Genomic DNA, 9,792 nt, shown 5'->3' on the forward strand with positions numbered 1-9,792 from the left:
TTTGTGATATATCTGTAATCTATTTCCTAGTGTTTTATTTAAAAGTTTTGCATCAATATTCATTAGTGAAAAGGTCTATAATTTTATTTCTCTGTTCTGGCTTTTCCTGGTTTGGGTATCAGCACCATATTGTCTCATAAAAGGAGTTTGGTAGGACTCTTCTTCATTTATATTTTCATATAATTTATTGAGATTAATTGTTCTTTAAATGTTTGTAGAATTCACTTGTGAACCCATCTGGGTCCTGGGGATTTTTTTTCTTGGAAGTTCATTGATGACTTGTTGAATTTATTTTTTCTAAAATTGGGTCATTTAAACATTTTATTTCTTCTTCTGCCTAATCTGGGTAATTTATATTTTTGTAGATATTCATCCCCTTTCATTTAGCTTATCAAATTTAATGGCATATAATTGGGCAAAATAATTCCTAATAACTGTCTTAATTCCTCTTCACTGGTGGTAAGTTCACCCCTTTCATTTTTGATACTAGTAATTTGTTTTTCTTCTTTTCTTTTTTTTATCAAATTAACCAATGGTTTGTCTATTTTACTGTTTTTCTCATACAACCAGCTTCTAGTTTATTTATCAATACAATGGTTTTCTTATTTTCCATTTTACTAATCTCTCCTTTGATTTTTCAGGACTATCCAATTTTGGTGTTTAGTTAGGGATTTTTAAATTGTTCATTTTCTAGTGGTTTTTTTTTTTTTTGTTACATGCCCAAATCAATGATCTGCTTTTTCTCTATTTTATTGATGTAATTGGTTAGGGATATAACATTTTCCTTTTTTTTTTTTTTTTGTTCTATTTATCTTCTCTGTTAGGTTTGAGTTGGTTGGTACCTCAGAGTTGTTTTAATTTACATTTTTCTTATCAATGGTGATTTAGAGCGTTTTTTCATATGACTATAGTTAGTTTTAATTTCTCTTGCATGAGTTGATGCAAGTGAAATGACTGTATACAAAATAACAGCAATATTTTTCAGATGATCTGCTGTGAATGACTTGGTTATTTTCAGCAATGCCATGATCCAAGACAACTCAGAAAGTCTTATGAAAATGCAATCCATCTACAGGAGAGAACTGATGGTATCTGAATATAGATTGAACCATAATTTTTTGTTAGCCCCCTTTATCTGAAATTTTGTTTTTTCTATTTTCTTTCACAATTGGCTAATGTGGAAATGTTTTGCATGACTGCTCATGTATAACTCATATTGAATTGCTCGAGTTCTTGGGGATGGGGTGTGGGGAGGGAGGAAGAGAATTTGGAACGAAAAGTCTTTAAAAATTGATGTCAAATTTTTATTTTACATGTAATTTTGGGAGGAAATGGGTCACCTCATCATCACAAAACTGGAGTAATGCATAAGATATTGGAGATAATGTCAAGGGGGTTGTGAGATGTGAAGAAGTAGAAAAGAGACCTCCTGGTGAATTATCTCCATTTTCTCAGAAAAGTATGATGTAAAATCCTCAGCTGAGAGAGTGAGGGAAATAGTGTGGAGAGAAGTAAGGTTTGGAACAGTTTCTTTGGGAGGATAGGAAGTCAATAGGAAGAAAACAAAAGATTGAATCTCTGCAAGGAGGGCCCATAGCAAAAATAAACAGGAATTTTTAGTGGGTCTAGTCAACACTATTCCATTGTTTAGCAAAGGAGACAGCTTATAGAAGTAATCTAGAAATGGGTTATGACAAGTGGGCGTAAAGGACTTAACAGAAAGAATAGGTCATGGAATTAACAAAAGGGTCATATTTGGAATGGAGAAGATAATAGCCAAGCCGGGGCGATAGCCTGGGAAGTCCAGTCACCTAACTTTCCAGTCAAGGAGACTGAGGCCCTGAGAAATTAAAGGTTATTCAGTGGTACTCAGTTAACAGACTTATATTCAAACTTAGGTCACATGACTTAAAATTTAGCAGTCTTTTCACTGTTACTACAGTGACACATTTATCTATTGTCACCTGTTAACAGTTTATTTGGAGTTCAGGAATAGTCACTAAAAGGGCTAATTTTCTTCCAAAAGTACAGACACTATAAGACCACCATTACAGAGATAGTTTGTTATGTGTAAAAGGAACCCTTCCCCACTAACCCTTTCCTTACCCAGTTGTTGGTCTTGGAGTCTTTCTTGATGATCCATGCCTGTGACTTGCTGAAGCATCTAGGGAAAATTCAGGTTTTTAAATTTTTTATCAGATTATTCCATCAAGAAATAGGCATATAAGAAAAATTTACAGACTTTTTAAAATCAAAGACTCCTTTTTGTCTTCCAGACCTCTCATTTCCAAAACATAAAACTTTTATTTACTATGTAACATTTTGATATCTTTTAATATTAAACATTAAGCATTATTTTAGTTCAACAAGAACCAATTGATCACTTCTAATATAAATGTATATGTGTACATATGTATATATATGTACATATGTTTATATTCAAAACACATTTTAATATTACATTGATTTTAGTTGCAACCATTTAAAAAGGATATTAATAAGTCTAAGCATGTCCAGAGAAGCTGAAAGGCTTAAATATATGAAGTTGAAGGAAAGGGGATGTTTAGTCTGGGAAAGTGAAGGCTCAAGAGGAATTTGTAGAAACATATTTTTAAAACCTACTTTTTTCATTGTCATACACATATTATAGAAATAATATTTCTCTCCTAAAACCCTTTCCATTTTTCTAGGGAAAACCCACTGTGAAGTGAACAGATAGGTAGAGGATAAAAACCCATTTCTTAAGAAATGAGTTGAGGCCATTAACTTAACTGTTTTCGGGTCAAACAAGCATTTAGTAAGGACTTACTAAGTGTGAATCCCTTTGCTAATGTCTCAAGATACACAGAGGCCAAAAAAATAAAAACAACAGTCACTATTCTCAAGGATTGGGAGACTTTGCAGCTAACTATGTAGAAACAAGATATATACAGGATGAATTGAAAGTATTCACAGAAGGAAGGCATTACAATTGTGGAGGAACTCAGGTCCGCCAGTGATTTATCTACTGTGCCACCTAGCTGCACCTCCATGTTGATTTTTAAAACAAAATTAGCCTAGTAGGTAAAATGCAACACCTGATAGAGAATTTCTCCAAAGGAGTAGAAACTTAGGTACCATAGATCTACCTTCCAATTGCCTAAATAAAACGTGTGGCTCAGAACCTCCTGACTTCAAAACCAGAAATCCTGTGGTTTTTCTTCTTCTCATAGATATAAACACTCAAGTGACTAACCTGAAAAGCCCCATCATGGTGTTTTGCAGTTATCCAAGCACAGGTAAGGGCTCCTTCCTGAAATTTTCACATATAGGCTCTAGGACCCCAAACTTCACCTCATTCCACTGGGACTGCACATTCCTTTTGGTTGCATTTAAACCCCCAAGAAATACCATCCAGAATATAAGAATCACAAACTTGGCAGTTGGAAGGGACCTTTGAGGTCCTCTACTCCACCCCTGCCAGGGTGCTGAGAAGTAACTTGAGCTCCTTCTCTGAAGTGCAATGAGTTGTCCAGGGTCACACAGTTAATCATAATAATATGGAGAGGGAAACAGACGACAACAGAAAGGATTGAAGTGAGATAGAAGAACAGGTTAGGAATCATTTTTAGGTAGGGGAACACACCAAGAGGGAAGCTGCTCCTTTTCTCATCCCAGCCTGGTTACAAATGGGGTGAAGATAGCCAGGATTATAGGAAATAGCCTTTGTGATCAAATTGTGGAGATGCATAAGCACGCGAGGTCCCTCCTTGCACTTGGTAGCCACTGGAGTTACCTTTGCTCCCTCCAATCTTCTTCTCTCCATTATCCAAGAAAAGTTCCCAAATTGGCTGTTACCCAAGGACCCTGGGGTCCTGCCTCTGGAGAGGTCCTGGCCTCATTACATGATAGGCAAGAAATGGGTGGGCTAGGCGACTTTTCCTCTTTATTGTCTTTGTGGGCTGTGCAATCAAGGTAATGATGATGTTTTGTTTTTCTTTTTCATATTGAAAAACAAACTACAAATGGCTAAATAACTTGCAGAGGATGAGAGAGAAACTTGGCAGAATGAGGAAGAAGCATTACAATGTATTTCCAAGCAAAACTACTTTTAAATTTTACTTGTTACATTTCTTCAAATGTTGCAATTCTCTATTACTCTGTCTTTCAGGACTTGAGGCCTATAACCTGTCAATGAATCCCATTCTCTCTTTGGGATGTGCTCTAGAGCCTAGTTTCTGATACTGTGGGTCACCACCGTGTATGGGATCCCGTAACTGGATGTGAGGGGTGTGAAAATTCTGGCAACAGTAAAACGTTATGTACAGCTATTTTATATACCTAGATACCCTGGGTCTTGTAAAAAAAAAAAATAGTTAAAAAGGGGTAGCAAGTAGAAAAAATTTAAGAAGCCCTACTCTAGAGTGTCTTCTAAGATTCAAAGGAGAAACAGAAAGCCCTCTCCTCCTTTCACTTCCCCCCTCCCACTTGAGGAGGCTTAACCATCGAACCAGTGCCGGAAGCTAACATCACAATCAATGGTTGGCCTTGGAGTTCCACACTGAGCCCAGAATAGAGCTTGTCTGTTGAAAGAAGCATGTAATCAGCTCCTGGTCACAAGTGATCTGGTCAGCTGGTCAGAATGGTGCCCCAAAGATACCCCAGCTAGAGGGCGTTACAGTGATTCCTTAGGTCCCTCCTTCCCTACCCCACCCCCACCCCCACCCCTACCCTACCACACCCCACCCCCCACATCTCCAGAAAGGGCTGAAAAGACCTCAGAGAAATTTGTATTTTAATACTTGCCGCTTAAAAGGTCTTCATTTTTCTTAGTGTCACAGACACATATTCTATGTTCAGGTGTGTACATGCACACATATACACATCTTCCTCTCCAGACTATACACCTAACCTCTAGCTTTCCACAGAATCAGAACCTGCTCTCAGGGAAATCTCAGATAGACACTCACCTGTCAGGGTAAACCAAGACCCTAAACTTCTCTATTTGGGAAAGATTTGATTTCAGGCTTCTGTCAGATTAAAGGCTCTAACCCATTTGAGGGATTCTAGGTATCCTATGCATGTACCGGGAGAGATGTTGATCCTTTTCAAAATCCCTGACAAGATAGGCAGCCATCTTCCCAATCTGCATTTGACTGCACTGATCTCGAGTTATTTCTGAAAGAATTGTCACTTTAAAATCCATTCATGTTTCAAACACACATGTGCACCTGCACACATAGACAGATGGTAGCTCCATGGAGTCCATTTGGCTCTGAACACTCCCAGATTCTCCACTTTCAACCTGGTCCCACCCTGCTTCTCCTTACGCTACTGGGAAGGCCAGATGCCTTCTACTTACAGCCAGGCCCTCAGTTTCTTCCCAATGCACTCACCATATAATCTGCCAAAAGGAAGAGGCTCTTGGTGGAGAGGGGATTAGGAAAGACCAGTTGTTCTCTTCCTGTCTCTTCTGGATTAGCAGCTGATTCCCCCCACCCCTTTCTCAAGGACTGCTACTTAATACTCATTTATAAAAAGAAGTCTTATGACTGAGGAGAAAACGAAAGTTACTCTGTGTCACGATTGATTCAAGCTGAGGGAGGAGCCAGGACCTTTCGTACAAGTAGAAAACACAGGCACATACATACTCCCTTCCTGCTGGTACTTTCCTGTGGCACAGTGTGTTTGGCAGTGGGGGATAGAGGGGGGAGGATTTTCACTCTAGGTGCAGGGAAGAAAAATCAGGGGGAGACAGATGGCAGGGGTTGGAGTGAAAGAGAAGAAAAATGGTCCTAGACTCTCAAGGTACAAAGTAGAGTAAGTGGCTGAATTAATAGAAATGAGAGAATGGGGGGGGGGGTATGGAGGAGGAAAGGGGAGCAATAGCACCCACCTTGAGATTCTGAACTGTCTCAGGCAATTATGAATAGAAGACTAGCTGAGTCCTGACTATTTACACACAGACTCCCATCCCAAGTTTTAGAGGACATGATATACTGAGGGAGTTTTGCATTCTAATGCTGGCTTTGTCAATAACTTTTGGCTAGTTATTTACCTTTGTTACTGCTAGATTGGTTCTTGAAAATATTCCTTTTAGGGGCAGTTGGGTGGTGCAGTGGATAGAGCACCAGCCCTGGAGTCAGGAGGACCTGAGTTCAAATCTGGCCTCAGACACTTGACACATACTAGCTGTGTGACCCTGGGCAAGTCACTTAACCCCCATTGCCCTGCAAAGAAAAAGAAAACATTCCTTTTTCAAAGAATTACTCGCCCACACGATCCAATCAAAATTTAAGTAAAAGTTTTTATTATTTGGCACACAGAGGCATGGCTGGGAGAAGATGCCTAGGCTTCATCTCCCAGGGAGGTACAGGTTTATGGCATGTTCCTTAATCAGACAGCCATAGAGGTATGGCTGGGAAAAGAAGTGTAACTTCAACTCCCAGAACAAAGGAGAAGATGACAATTTTATGGCGGCGAGAAGGGGGTGGGAGGTGGGGAGAGACTTGAGACTGAAAAATTACAGCAGTGAGAAAATGACGATATTAGCTATTTGGATATATGGATAATAAAAATTCCACATTTCTAACTTGATATTGTTGTCACTACCTGGTACTAATTACATAGCAAACACTAATGGCTCCAAACTAAGCTCATGTTGTACATTCAAGGAGCCCGGCTTTCTGGGTGGCTGCTTTACTATCTGTTTGACCAACCACTACCTGCTTAATCAACTGCTTCTCCAAGGAAAGAGTCATCTCTAACTGACCCCAGCAAGCTGATCAACTGCATTTCTCCATGGTCACAGTGTCCCCCTCAGGGCCAGAGCATCCCTCACTGGACTGGCTGCTACCACACCTTCATTGGATCTGCTTCCTGGTGTGTAAAAAAGGTCACAATTCGAGATAGTTCTAGTAATTTTGACATGCAGAGCAAGTAATGTTAATGGGACCAAGGCAAGCAGCAAGAATGGTGAATTCTCAAAGTAACTTTGTAATTCATAGAATGAAAATGATACAAGTAGCAAAGATAAATTCTCTTGACCAGGAAGGAAATTAGTTGCTATGATGACATTTGTGTTGTGGAAGGAGCTCAAGTGTTAAATATTTGTGCCCTAGGGCAAAGCCCAAAGCACTGTACCTTAGCTATATATCTGAAGACAATATTTCCTGCTCTACCTATTATATCCCCGGGATAATAGGATTAAGCACCAAAAGGCACTATAGCAAAAATTTGGACCAACCCTCTCACTTTACAAAAAAATTGTTAAGTGCAAGGAGTAAATTGGAGAGCAAAGATTCAAGCCCACGTCTTTTAAATCAAATCCCCCTATACTATGCTGACTGGTGGTGCAGTGGATAAAGTACTGCCTCTGAATTTGTGAGGAACTGAGTCGGTCACAGAGCACAGCACCTTCTTTGATATGGGCACGCCATGATAAATGGTCCTTTGCCAGCACCTTCCACATCATGCAATTTATTCCAAAGTTCTTCATAGAGACCTTGAGAGTGTCTTTGTACCCCTTCTTCTGACCTCCATGTGAGTGTGTGCCTTGTAAAGTAATCTTTTAGGAAATATATACATTTGCCATTCGAACAACATGGCCAGCCCTTTGGAGTAACAGTCTCTACAGTAGTATTTGAATGCTTGGGAATTCATCTTAAGAAAGAACCTCAGTGTCCTATACCTTATCTTTCCAGGTGATCTTCAGAATCTTCCTAAGAGAATTCAAATGGAAGGAATTCAGTTTGCTGGCATGGCACTGGTATGCCAGTTTTACAGACATACAGCAGTGAGGTCAGCACAATGGATTTCTAGGTCTTCAATTTAGTAGGCAGGCTCATCCTTCTTCTCTCCCACATTTTCCTTAGGAGGCTCCCAAATACTGAGCTAGCTCTGGCAATGCTGCATGTACCTTATTATCTATGTGTACATCCTGTGGACAAGGTTATCCATAACATTCAATATATGTCCATTTGCTGTAACTTATGGTTTCACATATGGATGGTATGATTCTGGCTGGTGGAAAACTGTCTTTTTGTTATTAATTGTTATGCCAAAATTAGCACAAGCCACAGAGAATTGATCCATACTTTGTTTAATCTCTATCTCAGAGGCTTCATTGAGTGCACAATCATTTGCAAACAAAAAAATTATACTCCAACTCTACCTTAATTTAGTCTTGGCATCCAGGAGAAATCCATTAGTTTCTCTAGTTGTCATTTAAACCTGCAATCAATACACTGTTGCCTAACCCATACTGGGTATGAATCCTTTTTTTTTTTTTTGGTGGGGCAATGAGGGTTAAGTGACTTGCCCAGAGTCATATAGCTAGTAAATGTCAAGTGTCTGAGGCTGGATTTGAACTCAGGTCTTCCTGAATCCAGGGCTGGCGCTTTATCCACTGTGCCACCTAGCTGCCCCATGAATCCTTTTAATTCCCAGAGTTATTAATTCCCATCAGTCATACCTGTTAATTTAAAACTTCACATAGAAATGATTTAGGATTAAATGCAATTTGAATTATGTGCCCCACTGGTCCCCTCCTTTAGCACAGATAATCAGAAATTAACAGTGGTGACAAGCTTGAGTCTTGCACATGGTTGGCTGACTTCCCTTGAGGTGTCTTCTAACCCCCTAGTCCCAAATATCTAGGACCTTCATATTGTCTCTTCTATCTACCCAAGAATCCTATGGAGTGATAGACTACCAGGGTATTTTCATGGGTATTATCCCAAATTCTAGACCTTTCCAGTCTTTGACCCATCAAAATTTTTCTCCAAAGCCAGACTCTCTACAAATTAAAGGGAAATAGTTCTTGATTTATAGTACCTAAGTTCAAATTTCAGTTGTATCACTTAGTATGTCGATGACCTTGAGCAAAACCCTTAATTTTGATTTTAAAATAAGGGGATTGGATTTTTGTTGTTTAGTCATTTTGGTTCTTTGTGACCCCATTTTGGGTTTTCTTGGCAAAGATACTGGAGTAATTTGCCATTTCCTTCCCAGCTCATTTTATTGATAGGGGAAACTGAGGTAATCAGGGTTAAGTGACTTGCTTAATGTCTCAAAGCTAGTGTCTGAGGCCAGATTTGAACTCAAGTCTTTCTGACTCTGAGGCTGATGACTTTGTGCAGCTCTGCATCAGTTAAATCCAATACCCTCCCAAGTAAGGACATTATCCTCATGGTGTCATTGGTTTTCTTTCAAAAATGAAGAATGAACAACAAATAAATCACAACAATCCTGACTCTAAGCTGGGTGTTCTATTGTCTGTGTCACCTAGCTTCCCATTGTGAAGTAGGGAGAACATTAATTGTTATGAAGAAGGTGAGGCCTTGGTTAAAAATCAACTACTACAATCCATTGCCTATAGAACAGTCTAAAATTCAAAGCCCTCCTTAGTTTGACCTCAATGGACTTTGACACATTTCTCTAAAGAACCATGTAATGCCATCCTCCCAGGCACCTGGGCTCACAACATAGGTGTCATCTTTGACTCCACATTATCACTCACAGTATCCAATCCATTACCAAGACTCTGTATCAAGACTACAACATCTCCTGAATGTCACCTTCTTGCTACTCACACAGCCAATAGCCCATGGCAAGATCTTATATATCACCACAGCCTGGGCTATTACAATAATCTTTGAATTAGTCTCTTAGCTTCAAGTCTCTCCAACTCTAATAACTCCTCCATTCAACTGCCAAAATGACTTTCCTAAATTGCAATTCTAACCATATTATTCCCCTACTCAATAAACTCCAATGGCTCCCTCTCACCTCCAGAGTCAAATATAAGACCAC

General features: G+C 39.3%; 1 protein-coding gene across 1 annotated transcript in view; it reads right to left on the bottom strand.

Moving 5' to 3' along the window:
* LOC122729607 (GTPase IMAP family member 8-like) overlaps positions 1 to 5,510 on the bottom strand; it is a 29,728-nt gene extending 24,218 nt beyond the window's left edge. The window contains 2 exon segments of the mRNA XM_043968571.1: positions 2,107 to 2,164; positions 5,376 to 5,510. The gene's annotated coding sequence lies outside the window, so the exon portion shown is untranslated.
* Positions 5,511 to 9,792: the final 4,282 nt, after the last annotated feature.

Source organism: Dromiciops gliroides, chromosome 5, assembly GCF_019393635.1.
Source record: "Dromiciops gliroides isolate mDroGli1 chromosome 5, mDroGli1.pri, whole genome shotgun sequence".
NCBI classification, from domain to species: Eukaryota; Metazoa; Chordata; class Mammalia; order Microbiotheria; family Microbiotheriidae; genus Dromiciops; species Dromiciops gliroides.